The sequence below is a fragment of the Ciconia boyciana genome, chromosome 2 (genome assembly GCF_034638445.1).
Source record: "Ciconia boyciana chromosome 2, ASM3463844v1, whole genome shotgun sequence".
NCBI lineage: Eukaryota > Metazoa > Chordata > Aves > Ciconiiformes > Ciconiidae > Ciconia > Ciconia boyciana.
In genome coordinates this window covers 102,219,037-102,246,399 of record NC_132935.1, presented here as the reverse complement: position 1 = coordinate 102,246,399, position 27,363 = coordinate 102,219,037, and the positions used below count along the sequence as shown (strand labels likewise).

General features: G+C 38.9%; 1 long non-coding RNA gene across 2 annotated transcripts; it reads right to left on the bottom strand.

The window, feature by feature from the left end:
• Positions 1–382: 382 nt before the first annotated feature.
• Positions 383–27,363, bottom strand: LOC140647028 (uncharacterized). 2 transcript variants are annotated; one of them, XR_012040639.1, is made up of 5 exons: positions 26,380–27,363; positions 23,285–23,342; positions 6,846–7,094; positions 4,777–4,851; positions 383–1,320 (listed from the first exon to the last, which is right to left on the bottom strand). It is a non-coding gene; the product is annotated as an uncharacterized lncRNA (long non-coding RNA). The 2 variants fall into 2 exon arrangements; XR_012040640.1 differs by lacking the exon at positions 4,777–4,851.

The following is a 27,363-nucleotide window of genomic DNA, read 5'->3' as shown; positions in this document are numbered from 1 at the left end:
TTTTCAACCACCAGTATCCCCAAGTCCTTCTCCATGGGGCTGCTCTCAATCCATTCATCCCCCAGTCTGGATTGATGCTGGGGATTGACCTGACCCAGGTGCAGAACCTTGCACTTGGCCTTGTTGAATCTCATGACGTTTGCATGGGCCCACCTCTCAAGCCTGTCAAGGTCCCTCTGGGTGGCATCCCTTACCTCTAGCAAATCAAAAGATGAAAAATATTTTTTCATGTTTCACAGATGGAAGAAGGTTTTGATTGAGTTCTAACCTTAAAACCAATCAGCAAGACTTCTTTTATATATATTTAATTGTAGCCAGGGCAAACTGTATTTAAACTTAGTTTTCAACATAACAGATTTACATAGCAGAAAGAGGTGGCGCTCATAAGGTTGTTTTGAAAGCATAAACTTATTTTATATTAATCCATATCCATAATCAGTAAACTGAGACTTTTGTTGTTGTTGTTTTTTGTAAAATACAAAGTATATCACATTTCAATTGTACATATTGAAGGCATAAGGAAAATGTTATACATATGCACATCTTTCCTAGAGCTAGTTACAAGCAGGTAGATATTCCTAAAAAGGTCATAAAGTTAGGAACATCTTAAGAAATGCTTTTTTACATTTCCCATCTCCTTTCAGTTAAAAAAAAAACCATGCAATGCAATTTTTTACATGCAATGAACATGTAGTAGGAAAGCTGACATTTAGCAAAGAAAAGTCTCTTTCATTTGGTTTCAACTTTTCCCTCCCCACAAATACAGAGACATTCTAAATCAAACCAATCAAATGATGCTTCAGGATTTCTTCCCACCTATTGACAGAAACCAATTCTGGATTCACAATTTTCAGAAAGAAAATTAAAGTTTTCAGTGAAATTGCTATTTTAGTAGGTAAGAAGCATGTCATTTCACCATACTCTCTCTCATGAGAAAATATTCCTTCAGCAGGGATCTCTTATCAACCCACCATTTTAACAACAGTTCAAGAAATACTTCTCAGTGGAAAAAGGGACCAAAAAAACAGTGAGTATGACAGTGTGCGATGCAAAAGCTTTTCAGAAATGCAATGTTGTATGAAGTATATCAATACACAGTTCAAGATGAAAACATAAATAGGAACTGAACAAGCAGCTTGATGAACGCAAGAGTGTTCTTTGTGATAATTTTTGAAAAACAGTCTTTTTTTTCAGAGTCCAGAGCCACAAGTCAGTTAAGTAACACAGACTTTCACATAATATCTAACAAAGATACCTGATCCAGTAACACCGTGGGTAAAAAAGAAAGACTGTCCCAAACCCTGTTCCTGTGGCCAGCACCTACAAAGCAGAAATACACAAGGATTACATAAAAGGGAACGGGACTCTTTTTTTTTTTTTTCTCTGCATAAACTCATTCCCTTTAGAAATTAGCAAATACCTCCCTATTCACAAGTAGTTATCAGTCGTTGTAAGTCATCAAGATTTCTCCAGTAAGTCCCCTCAGATGGGTTATTTCTTTCAAGGGAAACCCAATTTCAATCACACATTAAACATACCCTTTTCACCCCACTGGACATTTTTAAAGAGCTTCCCCTCTTATCATCATCAAACCTATGGACTTTGGAATCCTGATGGAATTGAACTCAAACTCTGAATTACTTTTTAAGCAGCCGCTACAAGGTAGGGTGCTGAAAAATGGAAACAATGAAGGATTAAGCCCGTTTTACTACACCTCCGCAGCCAGAAGAAAAGTCAGCTCTAAAGCCCTGTGCCAGCATCGGCCATCGTTCACCGAAGAGCACAATGCACAGCACGGCCCGTCAGGGCACCTGGCGCCTCATCTGTGCGGTGCTCATGGTCCCTCCGACATGCCGCAGCCACCCTTGACACCCTTACTTTCAGGACCACGGTTGTGTAGGCCTGGGCAAGCCAGCGACAGGGAGGGGGACCAAGGCAAAACGCACGGTTTGAAGCGGGGGTTAGCGATTAACCGCGGCAGCAATGGGGAGAGGCCGGCGGGCGAGGCAGGGCAAGGCAGGCCGCGGCAGCCCCACTGCCTGCTGGGGGTTGCTAGGCAACTTGGGCCTACCGCTGCCCCCGGGGCCTTCCGCGCAGGCTGAGGAGTTTGGGGGAGCTGAGCGGGGGGAAGGACTTGTCATCAGGCTACAGAAAGCCAGGCACGCGTATACATTATTGTATATAAGGGAGGGGGTGGGGGAAAGAACCACGGTGTCACTCTGCTTTCTACTTCAGAATATTCAGCAGGTAGCAGGTTTTTTGTGGGTTTTGGTGTGGTTTTTTTAATGTAACTGACAAAATCTGGCAACAATGCACAGTGTAAAAAGTGACATTTTGACTCTAAGGGAGGAATTATTTGCAATTTGTTTTGAACAGAAGCTTAGTTCATGTCAGATGTGAACCTCCAGACAATCATTAGTTTAAACTGCCTGCTATGTGTTTAAAAATTTCAGTCAATTTAGAACTGATCTGAATTGCAAATGGGATGGTAATAAGCCATTAGGGAACAACATATCTCTCTTTCACACTTGCAACCCTCTGCTTTACGGGGCCTCGACTGCACTAAAATATGAAAATACCATTTTAGTCATGCGCATTGCCGACAAACATGGAAATGTAGGAGGTCCAGACTCGGAAAGCAGCACTTGGAGGAGAAGACCAGGAGCTGCCACAGGAGCGAAGAAATGGGTGTAGCCCCTGCTTTGAACAAGAGGCAGCAGTCAGTTTTCCACAAAATAAATAGTCTGACTTGCTGATGGCACAGTAAAACACGGGCCTGGCATCTGACTAGTGCTTGGTTATTTTGATTTCTGAGGATCTGAGGCGTTTCTCATCCTCTGTGAAGCCATTTTTGTGAACAAGTGTAGGCTTTGTGTCACCTAAGGTTTTCCGCACAAAGTTACCTGTATTTCCTCAAAATTAGCTGTCTCACAACCTTCTGTGTTCAAATGAGTGAAAAGATACAATTTTTTTCATTCTTGAGCTTTCAGCTCAAGACAGGGCTCTGCAATACACAGATCCATTGACTAAGAAGACATCTACACAACTAAAACAGAGTAAATATCTTTTAGATGACAGCATTAAGCATCGTACGTCCTATCCCAAGGATCTTTTCCCACTGAAGAACATTATAAATCCCCTACTGATGTTTTATAGGTGTTTCATAGCTGGAAATACTTTCTTCTACAACTCTATAGCCACTCTTGGGTAGCTGTCACTGTCTTTTTACGCTGCTTCACAAAATTATATACCTTATAAAACTCATCTATTACATGGTTTCTTGAGTCTGCAGCTGAGGCTGACTCTATGTCTCACCATACCAGCTGATAAGCAACCTCCTCCCTACATTCAAGCAGATTCCCATGCACCTATGATGAAGGGAGAAATGCAGACTTCTGATCTGCATCTGTCAACATTGAATGCTGGTACCTTAGTACCAACCAGTGCAGTAGATGTTCCCACACCGTTGGATACTCTTGCAACCCTAGAGCTGAACAGTTTCCTAATGGGATTCTGGGATTCCTTCCACCCTGAAGCTATATGTCTAAATACAGCTCCTGGAGATTTTGTTTCTAGAGAACCTCTTTGTTGAGGGGGGACTAGCCCAGAGACACCTACAGCAGACTGCAGAGACTCTACAGAGTCTCACCTCATGGGAGGTCCAGCTGACCCAAATGCTGCTGTGTTAGCATACATGCTGGACTGGGTTTCTGCAGAACATGCCTTCGTTCTTAGGAGAGCATTAAAGTGGATATTCCATTAATTCTTTCATGGCACATCCACTCAATCACCTCTGCGTTTCAGAGATAACACCTAAAAATTGCTGACTGTGGGTGAATTTGGATATTACACCACATCTCAGCTTTCCTAGAAGGTTCATGTCAGCTTCTGTCCAGTTGGCAATATGCTAGAAAGGGGATTGCTTGCACAGTACCTTTATTGAACTGCCATGCAGCGGAAAGGAAATGGGCAAGGTCAAATAGGTCAAAGTTAGACTGCTGAGCCAGAGACTTTGCATAAGAAGGGGAGGACTTTGCATAAGAAGGGGAGAACTAAGCAAGGAAAATGCAACTCAGGTAAAACTACGGGAGCAGATGAGTAGTACAACAGCTTAACCAGCTTCCCACCCAGAACTGAAAAAAACCTCTCAGTCTGAGCCTCTCTGCCTCAAACTATACCTGCTAGCACACATCTAAACCAACCTTAACATGGGTTAATTCTATCGAGACAGTCTTCTAAATCTATATATACATATAAATATGCACATGTATAACTTATTCCACTTCAACATTTGAAAGGAATTCTATTACATGAGTATTAAAAACAAAGGGACAAAATATTTTCAGTATTCAAAATTTCATGTAAAAAGACTGCTGCAATATGAATAAGCTTCAGATGGGGAAAACTGGAGTTTTTGGTTTGGATTACTTCTTCAAGGACAGGTACACCTAAAACTACTTAAGCATGCAAACTTTGCAGACAATTCTGCACCAGCAAAAGTAAAGAATCTGAACTCTCTATTTCCTGGGAACACAGCAGACTATTCATCTCCCTCAAAGCCACATGAAGTAAATTAATCCTTTCCAATTATCCTTGCAAGGTATATTTGGGGTAACAATTCCCTACTTTCATAGTACATGTGTGGAGCTTCCACTCATTTTAGTGAGATAAAAGACATTTCCAATTTGGATCTTTGAAAAGGTCTGACATTCAGTATTTATTACTATAGCAAAGATTAAGAACAGTCCTACTGAACTCTCGTATTTAAAGACTTACTCCTTTCAGAAGTGATATTATGGCACACGACAATTAACATATTCCCAGAAGTATATCTTTCAAGCAAAAAATTTCCTGTGATAAATACAGAATTAAAGATGGTATTATATGTTAATTCAGATGGAAATGGAGTAGTTAAATACTTCCAAATCTAAACTCTAGCTACTTACAATTTCCCCAGCAATTGCAAAGTAATAAAGAATATTCAAGCATTCCTGTCATTACATTGGGTTTAAACAAGACAGTGCACAGAATAAGATACTCAGAATCTAGCAAAATATTGTCAGGGGAGAAAAATACAGAAATCCTTTGCTCTCTGCTCCTTTTTTAGTGACTTTAGGCAGTTCGGTATTTTTGTGTCCTTAGATGAGGTATTCAATATTCATTCCATCAATTACTCTGGCAAAGTGTGTACATGCCAAAGTGAATGCTCTAAACATACTTTATTTTCCCCACACAAATTGTTTAATCATCATAAATGAGCACTTGCATGTACAAGTTACCCCCTGCACACACACCTGCATAACCTGGCAGTTTAAAGATATATATTATATAGGGAAACTGTTGAGATTTACATATCTGCTCCATTTACATTTGAAAATTGACTTCCATGTAGAGGGTTCTTATCCTTATTTGACATGTGGCACAGGCCAAAGATCTGCAGTTGTATTTACTGAAAGAAAACCAACACAAACAGTGAAAGGGAAAGATATGAGCAACTTGGGAGATGTGATTTCTTGGACTTTTAAACATGTGTGTGTGTGATAGTTGTATACTTTTTGTGTCAGATATTTGGCTATCTAAATATTACTTTTCACATGACACAGTCCTGAGAGCATGTAGTATAAATTATCATATATCAGTTATGAAAAGATAGTCATGTGAATGGAATCTGGAAGACAAACAATCATCTCTCAGCTGCAACTGAACATAATCCAAACACAGAGTAATATTTTGGTTTGGTTAAAGAAGAATGCTACAGAAATCAAAGGCTCAGACCTACATTCCTTCCTTGTGTGGATACTCCTGTTGACTTCAGTGGAATGGCTAATGTAATATGGCATAAACAATTGATACTATATTTTAATCCCCAAAGAATACCAACATAGGTACATGATATTCATGTGTATTAAAAATACAGAAGAGAATATTATTGGCAGTAACACCGACCTGACTTACTTTAAAACAGAAATGAGACAAGTTTTGTTCTTTGCATCCCCAATTGCCTTGTACCATCTAACTGGGTCACAGGTTTCAGCACAGAGACCAGACCGCCATCTGCTAAGTAAAGATTGGCTTAATACAGAGTAGATGATTCAGGAGAGGATAGCCATATATAGTCAGTGCAGAATTGAGTAAAGGGGGGAGCAGAATTCTCCCCTCAGAATAATTAATATTCTATCTCTCAATGCACTCTATGGATAACCCAAAGATTGTCTGGCTCCACTGAAGGTTCACAGCAAAGCCACAAAGAAACCTGATGCTTCACTAGGACCGGATGCATTATCTAGATGAGGTTCTGCACTGAGATTGTCCTCCATCTTGATACTCAGACTAGACGCTAACATAGGATTACCCTCGTTCACCTTGTGCAACTCCTTTGGGCTAGTGGCAATGACATTAACTTTCCATACAAGAGCAGTCTATAAAATTGCCAGGAAGTACAGAACTATAGTGCAAAGATATCCATTCCGTCAAGTAAAAGCAAGCAAAGACAGGTTTAGGTGATACGCAGATCAAGCCTTGAAAAACACAATCCTTGAGGGTAGGTCCCTGCAGGGATCTTTTATATTGAAATAAATTTTAATCAACATATTCAAGATTCAAATTGTGAAAATTCAGTTCTTGACTCTAAATCTGTCTGTATCATTCCTAATAGATATTGAAGAGGTTTCCTAACCAGTAGTTCAAATGGTAAACACTTCTAGAAATGTGTTTGTGTGAAAATACTGATATACACTCATTTCATTAGAAGGATTTCGTGGCCTTTTCCAAATAGAGGACTTGTAAAGAAAAGCACTACGCACTGAGATTCATTCAAATTCTTCCAGAGAGCAGCAAATTCTTACCACAGTACACCCAGGGGGAAGACAGAGAAGTTTTGGAGCTAAAGTCCCACTTCTACAGTGTTGCTGATTTTGGGAGTACCCAACTGAAGTCCATCCAAGCTGCTTCATGGTGTCCTGTTGCTGAATCCATGCTATGCCTGCTGTGGTAGATGGAACCTGCTGTCCTTCCCATAAAGTTGGAGCTGAATGTGGTATTGCATACAAAAGGTGATGTATAAACACAGACTTGCACAAAGCCCCACATGGTTTCTACAAAAGAAAGATGGAAAAAAATCAAGGCGGCTGCTTCCCACAACTACCACCTGGATGCAGGAAGGGGCAAATCTGCATGAAGAGTACCTCCTCCATGCATATCTACAGAATTCAATCCAGCCCTTCATTTCCCCTCTTCCATACATGGTTTTTATTCAGTCAAAGAATGAGACATGACAGAATGCATGTGGATATGAGATAACATGTGCCTTAGGGCTAGTAACAGAGGGAGGTGAAGGTAACAACCCCAAATGTGAAGGTGAAGACAACGATGCAAAATGCAGTTCATCTCATGCAGACACAAGCCTAGAAGTCCTGTTATTGTGAACATAAAAAGTCTTCAATAACAACCCCCCCCCCCCAAAAAAAAAAGTCCTTTCCCTGATGAATCTATATAAAATGTTCTATCCTCATTGATACAAAATAGAACATAAAGTAACAAGTGGACAAAAATAATCACAAAACAACTGGTTGTAAAGCTGAGCAGGTCATGCTATGGTAATGTACAGAAATGGATTACTATGTTCCTGGATCACAGTGTTATCAAATGACTGCTCAGAGACAGAATGCAGTGTGAAGCCATAATGTCTTGCTGTATGTCATTGTGGTCACTGCTGTCCTCTCTGCTTCATTCACTTTGCTGAACTGGTTTGTGGGTGGGACTTGCTTTCAGCTGACATTTATTTTCATTCTATTTCATTAATGCACAATGTTCAACTGCCTTATTCTTGCTAATGTGTCCAAGCCTCCGAACTCTGAGTCATATACACATAGGTTTTCCTTCAGTGCTATGACATGAATTAAGAAAGATGGGATTGGACACACAAATAAGGGTTTATGTGAGTAAGACCAGGTCTCATGCCTTAAACTATGTTTAAGAAGGTATGTATCTGTTTCACAGTGAAGCACCAAATTATACTGGGAGTAATTGTTCCTGTAGTGGGGTTTAATCCACTCTGCCAAACAACAGACAGGTCAGTCCTAACATGTTAGTATTTACAGTAGAGTTAAGTCTTCTTTTTTTACTTCTAACATGCTGTTATTTAAAAAATTTAAACCAAAATTAAACAAATACAATCACTATTAATTTTCCACAGAACTACTTTGCAGTTTTTCTTTCTGCTTCATAGTGACTTGGTAAAATTTCTCTCTTTCATTCTTGAAGAACTTTTACATAGGAAGAAGAGGACTTATTCAGAGACTGACACTTCTCTTCCATTCCTTTCCCTCCCCCTCTAAAAAGGCAAGCTGCAAGGTGGAAATGTAAAATCTCTCATGGTATAAGAAAAGAGTTTTGCTTTGGTTGTAATACTGAAAGGTGGTGAGAGCTGGGAGTGCTAGGGTTTTTTTGGTTGTTTGTGGGTTTGAGTTTCTTTTTAAATAATTTAGCAAAATACAAACTTTTGCAAATGGTGAAAATCCATTTCCCTACAGCTTGAGAGGCCTACAGCACAGCTGAGTGCTTAGAAACTCGCCATTCTGTAGCTGGGGGGTGTCTGACAAATAGAATATATCTAGGAAACTGGGAAATATTACTTGAAATATCAAGAAGTGTTTCCAAGACAAGACATCCACTGGAGAGGCAATCCATCTGTCTGTGTACCTATGTGCTTTATATGACTTGAGAAAATACTATTCCCAGATATTAAAGCTTGCCTCATCTTTAATATCCTCATTAGGACAGGATAAGGATTCATCCACAGAACAATAGTACAAAAGATGACATATCTTCACGACTCAAGGAGGTGGATGGTGTGATTACAAAGCAGTCAGTTGGCTCACTGCCTGGAGCAGCTGGAGAGAACTGGTGTGAGAAGTACCAAGAAGGATGGACTTAGTAAGGTGGTGGGCAAGCAGAAAGCCAGCAGTAGACTGGATCCTTCCTGTTGAAAAAGACTGAGAAAGATCAGTAGCTCAGAGGTAGTTACGGAGCATGCACTAACAGAAGAAAAGAAGATTGTGGGGACAGATATGTGTTCTTATTTAAGGTTAACCTTAAACGCAGCTGTGCGCTTTGCTGGCATATAAGCCTAACATACTTAATCAGGTGATTTATGCAGTGTAGAATACAGAAGCATAAATGTCTATCTTCTGGTACTAAGTCCGTTAACATTAGAATTAGATATGTCATCTATACCCAGTATGCATCTATACCCAAATATGCATATATACCCAAATATGCATCATTACATATTTATTCCTTTATCAGATTTTTGTTTAAATGAGCTTCACTGAACACAAAAGACCTGAATAATTTGATATGCAATAAATGTGTCCTTGTAGCCTTATTATTTCCTTAAATAGAGAAAAGAATATGGTTAGATTAGCTCAAATGACAATTCACTGTCTTATATTAGGTTCACTAGGTTACAGAGGGAAACATGCATGCACTCCCAAATGAAAGGGTTCAAAAAAATGACAGAAGGTATAGTTAATTAGTTGACTGGATTATTCAATCCTTGCATAAAGGCATGAGCTCTGCTTTAGTGAAGAAGCAAGCACTGACAGAACTTAATGCCTTGGAGATTCTTCTTTAAACATTTTAGACTCTTGTCAAAATTATAATTGCGTTCATATGAGGTTTCCTGTATTTGATATAATGGGGGGGTTGATCTTTTTCAGCTAGAAAAGGGAACCCAATAAACGGAACAACACACAAGTGGATGACATGCATCAGGAGCGATTGTGTAGGTGCTGTACAAAACACCCTGCAAAAACGTTACTTGTGTCAAAGGCACTTACAGTATGATTGGGACAAAAAATGACAAACAGATACAGACAGACAGATGGAAGAACAAAGAAGCAGTGACACAGTTGGTCAGTGTGATAGGCAGCATTCTCAGCACATCCCTAGTCTGACAGCTGTCAAAATTTTAATAAACTTCACAGCAAAAGAGAGTTTTAAAGAGGCAGCTAAGGAAAATCTCTTACAAAAAAGTGAGGTGAGACAAGCTAAAAATCTAAAATCTGTGAAACATTTAGCTTTTTTGCTCTGAAACCCGTTACTTCTAAGGGAATAAAAATAAAGACAATTATTTGTTTTTCTGATGTCTGGATTGCTAGATCCATACCACAGCATGACACACTTTCTTCTCATTCATTGATGGTCTGTATTGTCTTAATGGAATTGAAGAAACCCTTATTTTCACTTCAAATTCCCTCACCTCTTAGAAAATTGACACGCTGTCCCTATAAGAAAGCTCCTTTTGCTCTGAACACATGTTTACCATCTCCAGGCACGCCAGACATTTGCAGGGTGTCAGCTGTGAAGGAAACATGAATATGTTCACATGATCAACAGCTGCACTGTGAAAATGCCTGTGGGGATGGGGAAATATTCTAGACCCCTACCCATCAGCTCTACACGTTGTGAAGTGATTAAAAGAATGAGCCTGAGAGTTACCAGGAAACCAAAAGTTATTTAGAGAAGAAAAAAGACAGGAACCAATTTTCTATGACGTTCAGAAGGGATGAGATTATATTGCTTCAGGACTCTTGTACAACAAGGATTCCTAACAGTACCCTTTTTTCAAAATTAATCTAAGCAGCAAAAATCAAACGTGGACTTTGAAACAGTGGTATTATGACCCATAATGTTGTCTGAAAACTTATCAGTAATCCTTCTAGCTATATACAGAACCATATACAGTTTTTCTAAAGCTTGTGAACACTTCATGAGCTATTGCTTCATTTACTAAGTCAGAACTAAATACAACAGACTTTCCAAAACAAGGCTCCATCATTTAGCTTTCCACTTTACATCCAGAACTTATTAGGACAATATTTGCAGTCAAATCATAGTCACTTAAAATGCACTTTTAAACAGTATGTTATTGTTTGCAAAGACCAAATATAGACTCATGCAAAACAAATTTTTATTTACAAATGAAGAAATACTGAAATTAGCATTGCTGTTTGTTTCCCTTTAGTGTCCACACCCTCCCAACTATTCTGCATGTAAAACTGGATGAAGAACAAACATCTTGGGAAGCCTACTTATTGATCTAAATCAGTAATAGGATGCCCTACAGAATAATAGAAATGCTGAGGGATGGAGACAGGAAATAAATTAAGAGAAGCAGAATTATTCATAATGGAAGTTACTCTTGTCTCCCTAGGATTCAGCATCTTAGATTTATGCTTGCTTCCTCTCACTAGTCTGCCTCATTTCTATTGTTTTGTTTCTGCTATTACCCAGCAGGCTCTTGCAAAAGGGTGTAATTTGCACCCGCTTTTAAAAAATACCATATTAGTGACAGCTCTATTATTTCAAGTAATCCAGGTTGAAGTTCTGCAAATGACTTCTAAGTCAAAAAAGAAACCTTTATATAGCCTTCGATGAGCATGGATACATTTGGTATTAGTGTCATTCCCCTTTGCACACCCAGACTGCTCAAGAACAGGATTTGTAGCGGCTGCTCCAAGGATCTATAGGAGGAAAATTGGCTCACTGCATTTGATGATGCTTTTCACTTACAAAAGAGTGGTAGTTCGGCATGTTGCACGTCTCTGTGCTACAAGCAGCACAGACAAACTTTGGCACCTTGTCAGCAATTTCTGACCCTGTGTTATGCAGTATTACAATGGCAAGATATCTACTCAAGCACATAGGTGGCATGGTCATTTTCCACAAGTCTCACAGGTAAGAACCAGATATTGTCCCCGTACGCTGGAGACAGTTGAACATACTATATTAATACTATGTTAATAATATTAATAATAGGGAAGACCTTATAAGCATGTTCCAGTATTTAAAGGGTGGCTACAAAGAAGATGGAGACTCATTTTTTACAAGGAGTCGCATGGAAAAGATGAGGGGTAATGGGTACAAGTTACTCCTGGGGACATTCTGATTGGACACAAGAGGAAAATTTTTCACAATGAGAAAATCAGCCATTGGAATAACCTCCCCAGGGAAGTGGTGGATTCCCCAACACTGGACACTTTTAAGATTCAGCTGGACAGGGTGCTGGGCCATCTTGTCTAGACCGTGCTTTTGCCAAGAAACTTTGGACTGGATGATCCTTGAGATCCCTTCCAACCTGGTATTCTATGATTCTATGAATACTGATAACACACATCTCCAAAACCTCTCCTGACATTTAAGGGGCCCCTGCTTGAAGGCTAATTTCAGCAATAGATTTTATTGTTTTCCTGCCTGGTTGCTCTCCTCTGTATATAAGAGATCAGTTTTTTAATGTGTAGTTTACCAAGTTGTCATTCTTCTCCACCTAGACCCAAAGCCAGTCTTGTACACTGACTTTCAACAACTACAATGAAAACATTCTCAGGTTAGAGCACTGCAGAGATTTTACTTGCTGATGTCATGCTGATGAGTTCAAAAGGTTCCAGTCACTCTGCAATATTACTCTGCCAGCCCCTAAGATAACATCCATGAGCGGGCATACTGAAATGGATACATACTCTAAGAACTGTACAAACATTTAGTAATTAATTTTTGGATAAATGACCACTAGATTTATTTATTAAAAAGTATTCCAGTTAAACAAGGGCTTATCATTCTGTTTTTGCTCTCTACTGGTAAGACAATTCCCGTATCAATGGAACACATTAAAAAACAAAGAATTTTCTGGGCTGCAGTCCTTGAGTTTGTTGATGATAGACCCTTTCTTTCCTCTCTATTCTTGAGACACTGTCCTGCAGATACCCACCTAAGTATATGTTAAAGGCAAAAACATCACCCAGCTTCCATTTGGTATTACCAAATCTGCAGAAACCACTGCCCATTCAATAATTAACCATTAGACTTGAAAAAGTCAACTACATAAGAAAAGAATCTTGGACTATCACAAAACAACCTTCCATTTCAGTTTGAAATTAGAAAAATTAGAAATCACTATGAAAATATCATAGACAACCATTGATGCAAATCATAAACAGTCATCTATGTCAGAGAATGCATCCTGCTTCTCACTTATACGAGGGCAGAACTGGACTTTTCCTTGTATTTAGTATCAAGATTATTTATGCCCTTGACTTTACATACAGGGCAGTCATTAAAAGGAAGATATTACCTCTGCCCTAAAGAATTTTCAGTCTAAACTGCACACTGGCAATGCAGCTCAAATATGTATTTGAGCAGGCAAATTTAGGCCTTGAGGGGAGAAGGAATGCTTTACACAGGAACTGAAGTATTGGTTTGCTCTAAAGAACTATCTGGTCCATTGCCATGTTTCTAACAATGGCAAGTAGGAGATGTTCAGGAAAAGACCGTTAGAGATACGCAGCTCTCTTATTCTCAGGTCCTCTGTGGGCAGGACGTGATGGACCTTCTGGAGTGGATATTTGATGCAGCCATCCCATTGAACATTACTGTGGGCCTGTTCTGCACAAACATGGATATTCTTACTTTAAAACACTTAAACTTTTGTGTTCCAAAACTGCCAGCTGCAGGGAGTTCCACAACTTGTTGTGTGACAATGATTTCTTCCTGTTTGCTTTAGATCCTTCCTTGGCTGGAAGGATCAGAAAAAAGTCTGCTAAAAGGGGGTTTAAATTGTGTTCATAAGAGTTAAAGACAGTGAAGAAGAAAGGAGGAACTGTCTACCTGATAGCAATCAGGAATGGGGAATGAGGTGCAAAAGCAGTGAAAAGGATTCAAGAAGACAATCAGAAAGGAATTTGTCTCAATGTTACAAATAGCACAAATTCTCCTATAAGATTCTACTAATATCAGTGAAATCTTTGCTAAAAACACCAACTTACCTTCAGTATGTGTAAGAGCATATTTCATTCTCACATTTTATTACTGACACGTAGCTTCAAGAAATAAGTATATTTATTTGACCAAAAAGAAAAAAATCACCTCATTTTTCTTAAATCTAGTAACATTGGAGAAGCTTGGTTTTATCTACAGAAGTTAAGGTGACTGTAGACTTTTGAAATAATTGCTTAGGTGCATTTCTGCCAACAGGCACTTTTTCTACGACATTAGCAGTTTCGTCATGAAGTCAATCTGCCTTACAAACTTCTATGAGTGGAATCTTCACCTTTTCTTCCAAAGAAAAAGAACTTTGACTGAAGAATCAAATCATCCTTTAATTTCAAGTCAAAATACTGAATTGAAGCAAAACTCTACTCAAAACTCTTCACAGAACTTACTTGCTTTTTAGAAAGTGGCATTACCCTGTACAAGAGGGAAGATGATACAAAGCAGAAGTATATAATGCAATGGTTTCAGACTTTGCAAAGGAAGGGTTTGGGGTGAATGGGTGTTGTTGCTGAGCAAACAACAGTCTAATCATTGCTGCTTGTCTGCATATGGAGATGGGTAAAGGGAAATGAAATTACCCAAGTCTGGAGAGAATACTGAATGTAAAATTTTATACTAGAAGTAGAGGGCTAAGTTCAGAAAAGAAAATTTAATACCTTTTATAAATCAAGGCAGATTAAGTTCAAGTACAACTACAAAAGATTAACCTCAATCTTTGAGAAAAAAAATGCATAATTTTATGGGATCTGCTGGAAGCACCACTTCCCGCCCCCCCCCATCTTCCCTCCCCTCTGCTTTTCAATGAATTCTCCATAAAAGGGGAAGCTGAATGATAGAGTGCACTTGGAATGTGACCTTAAAATCAAATAATGAACCCTGACATCTTCAGCACTTTAAAATTATTCATTATATTTTTAACTGATGTTTTAGTTATTTTCATTGTTACAATGCAGTAGCTTTTAATCAGATTCACATAATTAAATGTTCTCTGACACAAGCTGTGTATCTATCACAGCCTCATTTAAGACACATAGCATGAGTTGTATCAAGGTAATCAGGAATAACTGATCAAGTTTCCACAGACCTAGGACCCAGTTTTCAAAATTCCCTCTGCTGTTTATATTGGATAAGTAGAAAAATGCATTCTTCTGAATGTTCATTTAGACTCTCTTTCAGGGCCGTAAGCATTTTCCATAGTTCTTTCCTTCATATTTCCTTCTGGATCCCTCACTTTGTCCCTGTGCAGGTTACGTCTGCAAGTGGTTTTTCATCCCTTCTCCCTTGCAGTGCATTATGCTCTGGATTTTATAGCCTCACTGACACCCAAATGGATGTAGTTCTTTTACCTCCACATCTCACATCAAAACTGAATTATTTTGTGGCCACTGAAGTGTGATGCTGTCTTAGCTGTGCTGATTAGCATTTGTGGCTATGCAATGTCTCCCTAAACACAGGGGAGCTCGCTCTAGCAGCCAGATTTGTTCCAGTCTAAGCTCCTAAACCAACTTCTAGGAAGTGCAGAGCCAGATAAAGATGCATACACATGCATGTATATCCACATGTATATGAGCCTTTTCAGTTAAATTATTAATTGTAGTAATTTGTGTTACTTATAAGGGGAAAGTTTCAGTTCTGAATTTCACGAAATCTAATTTCATTTGTACCTTTAAAACCTCTCTTTTACTGAGCATAAATGATTGAGAACATTCTTTTCAACTTATGAACTTTTATTATGTAATGTCTGGATGACTAACTGCCCCTGGTGGTTTTGGAAAAAACTGCTTACACAGTTCTGCCTAATTAATATGTATGCCCTGACATACATCCTCCAGAGTGTATGAGGAATGGGTAGTGGTCCATTCAAATATAGGAATGAAGGATCATTAAGATTAACAGCTATTCATGAAATACTGGAAAGAGCAATCAAAGAGGATGTGCATTATTATTTGTATTGGTTTGGGGTTGAGAAAAAAAGAGACCTTCCATAAACTCAGTTTAGAAGGATAAAAGGGAAAAATAATCCCTTTGTTTAGCACTATATCTGAGATAAAAATAAATAGCCTTACTGCTGCAAATACAGCCCCTCTACAGACGTGCAGGAAACATGAGAGATCCTCAAGAGGAAGTAGTGGGAATTTTTTATGACTTTTTTTTTTTTAACAATCCTGGTTTTACTCTTCTGATATTCTCAAGCCTTACTGAAACCTTACCTATGATAAAAGGCAGGGCTGTTGAGGTGGGATGTGTGCTTTGAGGATGTTTGGAGGATGTTTGGAGATCTGTCCCTCTATTTGGAGCCATTGCTCTCACTGTGCCAGTTTTTATTGACCCACTTACAGGGTGTTCTGGGGAGGGAATAGGAGGAGGAGGGAGGGAGGTGCTTTACTAAGGACAACAAAAGGTGGCCTTTATAAAGCAGCATGTACGCTAAGATCCTCTGAGGAGAATTAGGTATTAAAATCAGAGAAAGAAAATACCCTCCAGCCCTTCAAATACAGTAATGAAAAGAAACCACTTTTCAAACATTTAAAATATTAGAAGTTTGTAAGTTCCCCAAATGGAATACAATTATTCTCCCAACCAGAGGCTAATTTCCCCAACTCTCTGAGCCACTGATGCTCAGCAACCACCTGAGCAGGTTTGTACTCTAAAATCTAGGGCAGCTGACAGTCAACAGATCTACTTCGCAGAGAGGATTTGCTGTTAATTTTGTCCAGCTTCTGTTTTTCAGTGCAGTCAATGTTTTCCAAGTAAACTCATCCATGAATTCATGTAAAGACTTAACTTAAAGCCCTTAGGTACTGATGGATCTCTTTTTAGTGCTTTAGATGCAGTCCTAACTCAGCCAAAAGGTGGAAAGTTTTTGATGCAATATAGTAATCATTTATATATTGTTAAATTAATGCAACTATTTGAGCACCTTAAAATGTTGAGGTGTTACTTTCCGCATGTCTTTAGCTTAAATGATCAAAAACTGACAGCAGCAGTGTTATTTGTTAGAAAAAGTATATAAAAATCTGACCAGTGCACAGCAATGCCACATTGAAATTCTCTGTCCATCATTGTCTCAGTGATAATTTAGGGCCAAAAATCAATATACATTCTTTGGAAAGCCAGACAGAGGGTGGGGAGGGGAAGTGAAGAAAGGAGAGACAAAAGAGAGGAAGGAAAGTAATTTAATCTCTGCCCCATCAAAGTTTTTCTGGTGCATATGTAACTTTTAGGAACCTGAATAGCTCACTGAGGTAACACAGTGTTAGCTGGCTAAAGCTGGAGTCATCATGCAATCTTCAGTTGGGCCCCACACTCATACTATTAACGTGTTGGCCACAAATATCTTGTGCAAGGGTGGTTTTGTCACAACAGACATGCTTTTCTGTCAAAATAAGCTTGAGATCAAATTAGTACCACAAGCAGCAATCAGCAGGTGGGTGAAAGTGTATGAAGCCAGTCAACTAGGGATGGTTCAAAATGCTATCCTTCTGTCAAAAGACAGACCAGGCAATGTCTCTGTAATGTCCTAGCTGTCTTTTGTCCTATTATAAACATGTATCAGTTGTTGCTGGAAATAGTCTCGTTTAAGTTGAGCCGGTGTAAAATCCATAACTTCACTATCTCATCCATACAACTTACTGATATGCCCTATTTACTCAATGCTTGAAAAGCTACTGATAATATTTAAACTGTCTCTCTCAAACCGTATGTCAATACAGCACAGCAGTTCTGACTATTAGGGATCTGCTTGCCATGGTATAATCTGTCTGCATACAGTCTCATTTATGCAAAACTGAAGCATTCAAATGTCTCCACTATGACTACTGAGATAATGTCTGTTATTGCAAGATCTAGGTCACTCTCGTTAAAGCTGAGTCACATCGCCAGTCATATTTGCCAGTCATAAAAACATTGATGCTTTTCGGACAAAAGCAGCTGTGATTTCTCCTCTAAATAAGTTATAAGGATTGTAGAAAGAAAAGGATGATATAAACCTGTTGCACTCTTCCATGAGGCATGTATCGGGCAATGCATATAGTTTGTTGTGAACATCATTTAGTCCTTTGTCTGGAGGAAACTAGTACATTTACAGGAGCAACATAATAATTTCAGAATAGATTCTCAGAGTAAATAGTCAGGTATGTCAATTAAACTCTTGAATATATGTTAGACTTTAAATAAAAATGTCTTAGACTCACTGGTTTGGAAAGAGATTTCTTCATTCTTTTTAAGTCGGGCACCTGTCCATTTATAGCAAATGATTTTGCTACTCTATCATTAGATATGTTTAATCTTTTTTTTTTCTTTTTAAAAATCTGCTCATTTGAATAGTCTCAGCCTGACATCTCACAGAAATATATTTCTGCTACGGTTTAGAAAGTGGACAGGACTCACTCAGCCAGTCAATAATTAATTCAAAGCGGTGACCAGGATACAGTTCTACACAGAACATAAAATTTGCACGCTGCTAGGCAGAAAGTAGTCACAGCCCAGATTTGCAGAATGAGATCTAATATACCCCATTTTTCCAAAGCAAAATAAACGTCTTTTTTTTTATCCCTCATTAAGAGAGCATTCATAATATTATCCCCAACTCTAAGGGGACTCATGTCACGGTGTGGTTATTTTTCTTGGGTTTTCTTATTTATACTAAGAGACGAGCATACCCTCTTTCTATGAAAAGAACATGCTGCTAAGACTACAAACACAGACAAGGGAAACAGCATACTTGTCACAGATAATACAACCAAATATCACCCTGAAACAGAACAATTATCCCATGGTGCATACATCAAAATACATCAACATTCCAGTATCTTCTGAGTCCAGGAAGTTTATTCAAAACAGCTTGTGATTAAAAAATTTTAAAAGTTTAGATGGAAGAGAGGTTTGACCTGACTTTTCAAGAAAAAGCCTAAATAAGGACACCGCTCTGAATTACAGTGTGGTTTAATGTTGTGTTAGATATTTTCTCATGTTTTCAGGGGCCAGATTTCAAAGTGGTCTTTTAAGAGTACCAAAGTAAGTTGTACCTAATTTTAAGAGAACCACGTGTAAGTAGGTTCACAGTTATGGCCAACTAGATAACTTAGATCCGTAACCCAGCCCAATATTTCAACTTCTAAATGACCTAACTGTTTAACACACGTATTAAACACACCAAAACCAAGTAGGAAACTGAAATCCAAGACTTTCTGTTCTTACAACCCCTGTCACTGCACAGTCCCACACACAATGCATGACAGATTGCACTAATGGTAAAAACACTACCCAGGGTCCCACAGATAAGATTCTTTTTGTGAAGAGAAGTTGAAGAAACATTCTGATCTTCAGCAAAGCTACTCAGTAATTTATGAAGATCTTTTCCTTATAGCTCCCTACAGATGGTTAATGCATTACTGAATACCTGCACAAACTTCTTCCAATCAAGTGGACAATGTTAGGAGGATTCCTTCAGTAACACCTTTGTCCACAATAAGCCTCACTCTTATAAATTAAAAAAACCCATGTTTTCTTGCAAAGTTTAAAAAAATCCAAAACTCATTCAGCACTGACCGTCAGTTGCACATAGTCTTGCAACAGGATATTGGCAAAAGTGAGAAACTGGCCATTTGTTCCTACGTCACATGATTTTTGTTCCTTATTTAGTATCATGAAAATGCAAGAATTTGTTTTTATCATCATTTCCACATATATTTTACCTTCGCCAAAGCCAGTTTGAGTATGTGTTCTGAGTAGTCTTAAATTTGGCCTTGAGGGAAAACAAAATTGAGCAGGCCAGGCGTTGCAAAGCAGTCAACATCAGTGAGTCAAATTAAGTTCTAGCATAACCTTGCTGGCTAGGGTTCAGCAGGGAATTGTTTGTGCAGGGGAAGCAGGCATGGAGGTGGCACATAAAAGAAAGAAGATACAGAAGACTGCTAAGGCAGTTTGTTCAGGGATCCCTACAGCAGCAGCTCCAAGAATTGACAAATAAGAGTGTCAAATGTAAACATGCAAGTATTTGTCTTGAGCCAGAGAACTGAACCTGAACAATTAATGTGCTGTGTACGTACATAAATTTACCTGAAAAACCCATTACTCACTCTTAATCCCTTTTTAATCTTCAACATGACAGAAGTTTTCAGGATAGCACTCCACAAAATGATGGGTGATGAACAGGAATGCTTCAGTTATGCAGGGAAAAACCCTTGGAACTCCAAAAACAACTTCTGCTGAACAAGGCACACTTACTACAGCAAAAACTTACATCGGATACGAGCAACAGAGAAATTTGCTGGAATCACTTTTATTTCCCTTAATCCATATGCTTCAAGCCCCTCCTACATATTCAGTGACCTGACACAGAGAAGAGCTGGATCCCCAGTCAATATTAGTCAGCAGAGTTTCATTGAAGTTCATGGCTATGTGTCACCCTGTGCTATCTGAGGACCCGACATGGTGCAGCCACAGAAATTCGGGCAAATGACTGCTTTCCAGGCAATTTAATCTGAATCATCCTTCTGAACTCTGGCTACAGGATTTTTCTTTAACTTAAACTTGAAGTCCTGAAACATTAAAGAACAGAATGCATCAACTTAATTGGAAACAGTTTTGTCTCAACACATCCTGCATTTGTTCAAGGACTTAAAGAGAGGAAAAGCCCATGCTTTGAAGCACTGTGACAACTTAAGATAAATTTCAGCATTACTTTTCTAACAGAATATAATTGAAAACATACTTCAGCACAGACTCTAATCTAACTCTGGGTAGAGATGTGTTTCACCCACAAGGCTGGATCTCAACATTCCCAAGTCTTGAAGAAATCCTGACTCTGACCCAAATTGTCTTCTCTTTCTATAACAAGCAAAACCAGTTTTAATACTATTGAGCTGAGTTCATCACTTATTCAAAATCACTGCTTTTACCATCATTTATGCATTCCTTTTTATCACACTGATGTCTCAAGTCCCTGTTTCTCCCAATACCTCTCAAAGATTAGGGTCAAATACCTGTATACTGTAGAAGGCAGTCCCTCCCTGCAAAGCCTCGACGTCTAAACAGACAAAACTGGCAGACAGTAAGATAAAGGATGCATTGTTATCCCCATTTTCAGCTGGGAAACCATGCCTTAAGATGACCAAGAGTCAGAATCCCAAGGGAGGTCAAGGATCAGATTCTCAAATGCTCAATAACCAGTATCAGAGCCAGACTTTCACAGGAAAAAGAGAAGAAAATAAAGAAAAGGGAAAAAAAAAAAGGGGAAGAAGAAAAAAAGGCTCCAAGTCCTGTAGTTCTTACTTTTATTGTAGATTTTCAAAAGACCTTTTTGCCCATCTTGAAGATCTGGCCACTGAGGCACCCATTTGAGTGCCTAAATGGGAACTTATCTCTCTAGGAAATCTCTCTCCCAGTCTGAGTGCTACTGCCGTTTTGAAGCGTGGCAGTACGTGAGTCGCCCAAGGTCACAGAGGAAGTCTCTTGCAGAGCCAGAAATTTGAACCAACATCTCCTGTGCCCTAACCACAAGTCTATCCTTCCTCTCACTAACAACACAGTATATTTCTTTGTTAGGTTTCTTTCTAGTTAGATATAACATAATGGGCCTTTTTCTTTATTCATCCGTAATGGTAATATGACATTATGAGATTGGCACTTGTCATTCACAGGGAATGCTCTTTTTCCGCTTGCCCCCAAAACACAAACACACTTAGCAGATTGTCATCTGTGGATGACACTAGAATCTCTGTATTTTAGAATCTTTTTACAGCAGCCTCATAAGAGTAAATTGCCCTTTATTAATATTTTTCAGGATATGAGAGGCTGACAACTTGCAGATTAATCCCAGCTACAAAGAATTATTCTCCTTTCCCACAACCTCGGGGTGGGATATGGGGTAAGCCTATTTGGTGAAGATCAAAATAACAGCAGGTTGTTCATATCATATCCCTTAGCAGCTGCTGCTATCACGTGAAGGCCTAAATACTACAGTAATAAGTCAGTAGCCACTGGCTACCATCATGTGTGTGAGCAGCCTTAAGTGTCTCTGCAAGACACGTAGAGTGGAACAGCATCAAGTTGAAAACCCAAGCACAGCACCATGTTTTCTTTTGCCACCTCTTCCATTTTATTTAGAGGGACATGTGGAATTACTCGCCATTTTAAGCTCTGGAGACTACAGGGGGATGTCACACTACAAATCAAGAGAATTATAGATATTCACTGTATCTGCACAGACAAATAAATGAATGCATGTGAGAAATGCCTGATGTACAGAACTCCATTCTTCTCTGAGTTACTATTTTTGCATTTGTCTCGTTTGGGCTTTTTTTTTTTTTTAATTCAGTTTCTTCAAACCCTGCCCTCTTCTACGTGACCTTTTTGATCAATAGTCCTTTGTTGTGCTGCGAGGCCTTGGCAGCAGAGGACAGAATGACTATAGCTAAACCTTATCTAATGTTTACCTTTAAACTCTTTGGGTCTTGGCGCAGGCTTGAGACATTTGTTTTGTTTAGGTTTTATAACTCTAAATGATGAGCATTGCTTGAGAACGTGGTCTCCTCCAGAGATCCTGGAGTTCTCAGCTGATGTTCCCCTCTGCTCCTGCAGTCACCCCCATCTCTAGCCCACAGAGTACTTGCACTTTTCTGCTTTGCCACCTCAGAAATCAGTGGATTACCTCAACTCTTCTGATACATCTTTTGGCAAGTCAATGAAAGTCAGGTTGCCAACTATTTTCATGTGGAAAACAGGCCTCTCCCTGTCTTTTTAAGTGTAGAAGACATTTTTTGTGGGGAGGGGACTCAAAAAGTCTCTTTGTCACATTCTGCAGTTGCATGTCATTTTAAAAACCAACTCCAACTGTTCTTTGTCACTATACTATCTTCTCACAGGAGTTTCACTGACAAAAATTTATGGCCGGTTTTCAAATGGCAAATCAACATGAAACTTTCTATTCTTCCTGCCCTTAAGAAAGCCTGTTACCCTATATATTAAGATCTATTTTTGTTTCAGACATTGCAGTGTAACACTACATCCCTGGCAGCTCCTAGAACAAAACCATTAGACGCATGGGACCCCCCCTCCCCAGCAACTTTATCTCAACAAGTACTTCATTTAAGCAAACAGCATAAAGCATGACTCATACCCCAGTGAGAGACAACTATTTGAAAACTTGAGGGCTGCTATAACTGACCACAGCAAGGACAAAGGTATCAAAAATAAGCCTAAGACTACAATTGCAGATGCAAAACAAATTAATAATCCCATAGAGGGAAAGCCAGATCTGCCAGGCTGCCCAAGCCTCCGCAGGAGGTTTGGCTGTTGTGGCAGGACAAGGACAGCCTGGAGCCAGCCATGGAGACTCTGGCCCTTGGAGTTAGGCATGTATACACTTTAGAGGGTTGTTGATAGTGGGAAATCCTTGGGCTGAGCATTTCTGTTACCAACCGGGTCTATCCCTTTACAAACAGTAACTTACCGTTTTCTCTGAAGTAAGTTTTCACCAAATTGGAAGGTCCTCTTGGTGTATTTCAGAGCTGTAAAATTAAGCTGAAAAAAGGTATTTTGTGTTGCTTTGGCTTTGGTTTTGTAAGTTAGTTTTGTTGTGGTTTTTTTTTTTAATTAGCACACATACAGTTAAAAAGCCTTCATGCAAAGTTAGAGCTAGTCATTAAAATTACCTCTAAACTTACTGTGAAATTGATTTGGATCTTAAAAAAAAAATTTAAACATTGTACTCAGTCTTGCCCTTTTCCCCCTCCCTAACAGCAACTGCTGAAAATGTGCAAGTTACCAACTGTTGAAATGCTACATAAATGCTCTAAAATAAATCAAGAATTTATATCCAAGTAGATATAACCAAGTGAAACTCACTTACAGCTTCACAATGTGCAATAACATATTAGTGAGCGACTGATCTATTGCTTATGAAAAGAAAAAAATACAAGAAAAAGCCTTTTCACAGTTCAATAGAAAGTTACAATACTTGAGAAATGAATAAGAAGTCATGTAATGGCTTTGCAGCTTTTGAACTTTCACATGTTTCAGATTTTTCTAATGCTTGTGCGGATTAAAGAGATTCACATCTCAATGGCTGGGGCACCTCACATTTTTTCTGGATCAGGTTTAATGCTTTCCACACTGTAGAAATTTCACTTTGTATGAACACACCCTGAATTTAAGGAATTTTTCATACTGAGGTGTGTGTTTTCCAGTATGTTTCTTTTTATGTTAACCCTGTCAAAGGGCACAGTGTCTGTATCATAAGAATGAGCAACTCCTTCAATTTCACACATCAATACACTGGGCCTTTTCGGCACGCTTTTCTTTCCAGACCCCAAAAATAAATTAAAAGGGGGGGAGAGGGGAAGTCAGGAGACAGTAAAATAGAAGGCATCCATATTTTTATACTTCTGTGTATTGTCTCAACCTGGACCCCAGAATGAAAAGGAGAACCATTTATTTAAGTAATATGCAAAGTTCATGGTTTTAAAGCTACAACTACACCCTTTTCATCTCTTTAAAAGACATTTCAAAGCAGGGTTGTGGGACCCAAAGAAAGAGAAGAATCTCTGATGTCCATCCAGCTCACAGAGAAAAAAACCTGCATTTTCTACCCTTTGACATAGGATTAAGGAATGACAAAAAGCCATTTCATCTTTTCTAAAAAAATGTGTATGTGCGTGCTTGAATATGGTCTATATTCTAGCAGCTATCAGGAAGGCGTGGGTACCGTCTAGAATCTAGACATAATCACAGACCTCATAAAAGCCAGCACATATGTTAAGTCCTTGTGGCTCAATGACAAGGGGAACCAAATGTTTAAAAACATTTGCACACAATAGGCGTGACAACCCAAGATGTAAACTGCTCGGGGCCTGTGCAGAACTGAACCTAGCAGATGAACAGAGGGGATTTTTTTCTGGTTGTAGACCCATGGATTAAGATAATTTCAGACAAAGCAAGCAAAGGGTGTGTGAGAGCAAAGAGGAAGGTGACATTGGAAAGATGGAGCTTCTTCTGAACACCACTTGTAGTTATGCCCACTTGGGGTATTTCTGGAAAACAAACAAACAGCTCTGATGATTTTTGCCTACATTCAGGGAAGTAAAATAGCACACATCCTCTGTGAGTAAAGCACATTGCTGCAAAACTACCCCAAAAATACATTTCACTTCTATCACCAGTTTCTCATTCATATGGGAATTACTTACCAGCTTCTGAATTCTGACCATGCAGCTTTGGCCTAAAAAGCAATCTAAATGTATAACAAAAATATATACTTTCCACCAAAAGAGCAACTTTTACATACAAAACCATAACTTTTACAAACACTAACAGAATTCTATTTGAAAAAAAATGTATCCTTTCACTTTGTGAAATAACCAAGAAACTGCAGGACTTCTATGTTCCACAGGGACATTTATTACTGAATTTGCATTTATGACTATGCTCAGTTCTTTTCATTCAACCTAAGCAATTGTAACCACCAAAATAATTTTAAAAAAAGAAGGTCACATTGTGGAATGACTTTTCTTCAATAATACATCAGTTCCTCATGAATTAATGTCAGATTATGTTATTTTCTCCTAAGGTTCTTCAGATCTGCCTGTATGTCAAAGTATGCTGGCATAATGTCTTCAAATACAAGTATTTTTCAGGAGAAATCATAAGGTCAGTGTTCTGATTGCATATGTCCACTTTTCAGCCTATGATATAAAGTTTGGGGTACAAAAAATGCTTTGGTAATACAAAACATTAAAGACCAGTGAATACATGCTGAGTTCCTATTGTGTACATCATAAACATACATGGGAGCATTGAGCTGACTCATCAAGGGTGAAACAAAACCCATAAAGCTATATTTATTAAAAAGATTTTTCGCCCTGAGAAAACAGTGCTCTTTCTTTCTATTTTGTTCTCCTCCTGATGGGATTTGCAGTGTTGCAAGCAAGTGATTGCGGCAAGTCTAGAGTTTTAACTGAATTTATTGGTCTCCATCATTATGCAGCACTGGAGTACAGCTAAAACTTCACTGCCTTGCATTTCTTCTAACTTTCTCTGCAACAGAATGACCAATCCATCTAGAAATCTTCAACTACAGAACACTGCTGTTCCAAAATCCTGTCCGCCTTCCGATTTTTTTGCACGCTCCAAACTCCTATTAAAGTCAACACTAATATGAGGCAGCCAGTTCTACCTAAGGCTACCTAAGAAGCCAAGGTTTATGGGAGAGAGCTGGGTATTACCTCTCCTTGCAGTCACATATTTAAGGGTAATACCCTTAAATAAAGGGTATTACCTCTCCTTGCAGTCACCACCGAACTGAAAACAGCGTCAGTTGGGCTGAGCAAAGGGGGCAGCCAACTGCTGGCAGCCCTTGAAACTCTTGAAGAATCGCTTTGGAGAGTTCAGTCAGCCCAGCTCTCCAATGGCTCCACCAGTGCCAGGCTTTCACTTGGTCTCATAGGTCTGACTTCAGATGATCTACTGTTTGAAAACACACAACCAAATTGATCTGCACAGCATGAGTTCCCTGTCCTGCGTCTTAGGAACATATCGTAACTTGAATACCTGGTTTGTGAAATCAAACATCATCTGTCTGCTTGGGCTCCTTGGCCTGCCATTCACTTGCTTCTTCTAAAAGAAATGAGATTACTCTCATAAAACAAGGGAAAACATTTCAGAGGACAGTTCTTAATCTTCATGTCTCACATTCAGCTAAACTCATATCAAATGTGAACTTACACTACAAATACAGGCACCAGAGGAGACTATTTTTCACATTTGCAAGTATCTCTTCACAACCACAAAAATGTTGGGAACGGAGAGTATAATGCCAAGAAATCAAAGTCCAATGCGAAGACAAGTGTGTTACTCCCTGGCTGGAACAGAAAACACTTGATGGAAACAAGATCAACTGGCTGTGACAGAGCAAATAGGGCACTGAAGTGCACTGGAATTTCTGCTCCTTTATAAAAAGGATGTATCCATAAAACTCACAAAGGGATGTAATCTTACCAACTATTGGAAGGGGGGGGAAAAGAAAAGAATGGAACTCGTGGTCTCATCTGTAAGTTGTAAACAACTGTAGGTTTAAGTTTCAAAGGAGTAATATGAAGAGCTGCTGGAGATGACTTCGCTAGCAATTTTACCTCAGCTAAAATGGTGCATATGTGTGCCTGTGCATACACACAGGAATTGCAGGTGAGAGCTATAATTCATTGCCATCATTAGAAGTCATGAACAGGACATTTAAACTAAGATTCATCAGACATTTGTTTCAACCATAACCAAACCAAGTATGCAGCACACTGCACCACCTCCTCCATTCCGCATGTTTTCTGAATGATACAAATATTGCACAAAATCTATCACCAATGTCCTCTACTAACTGCCATTATTTCAAATGCCTCCAACCTTGAAATATCAAAAAAATTTTGACCTCAGAAAAGCGTAGTTACTGTGTCTGTATATAACAAAGAGAAACATGGCAAACTCAGACAACTGTGGTATACCTACCTCCAGATGAATAACTTAATTGAATATTGGTGTGAG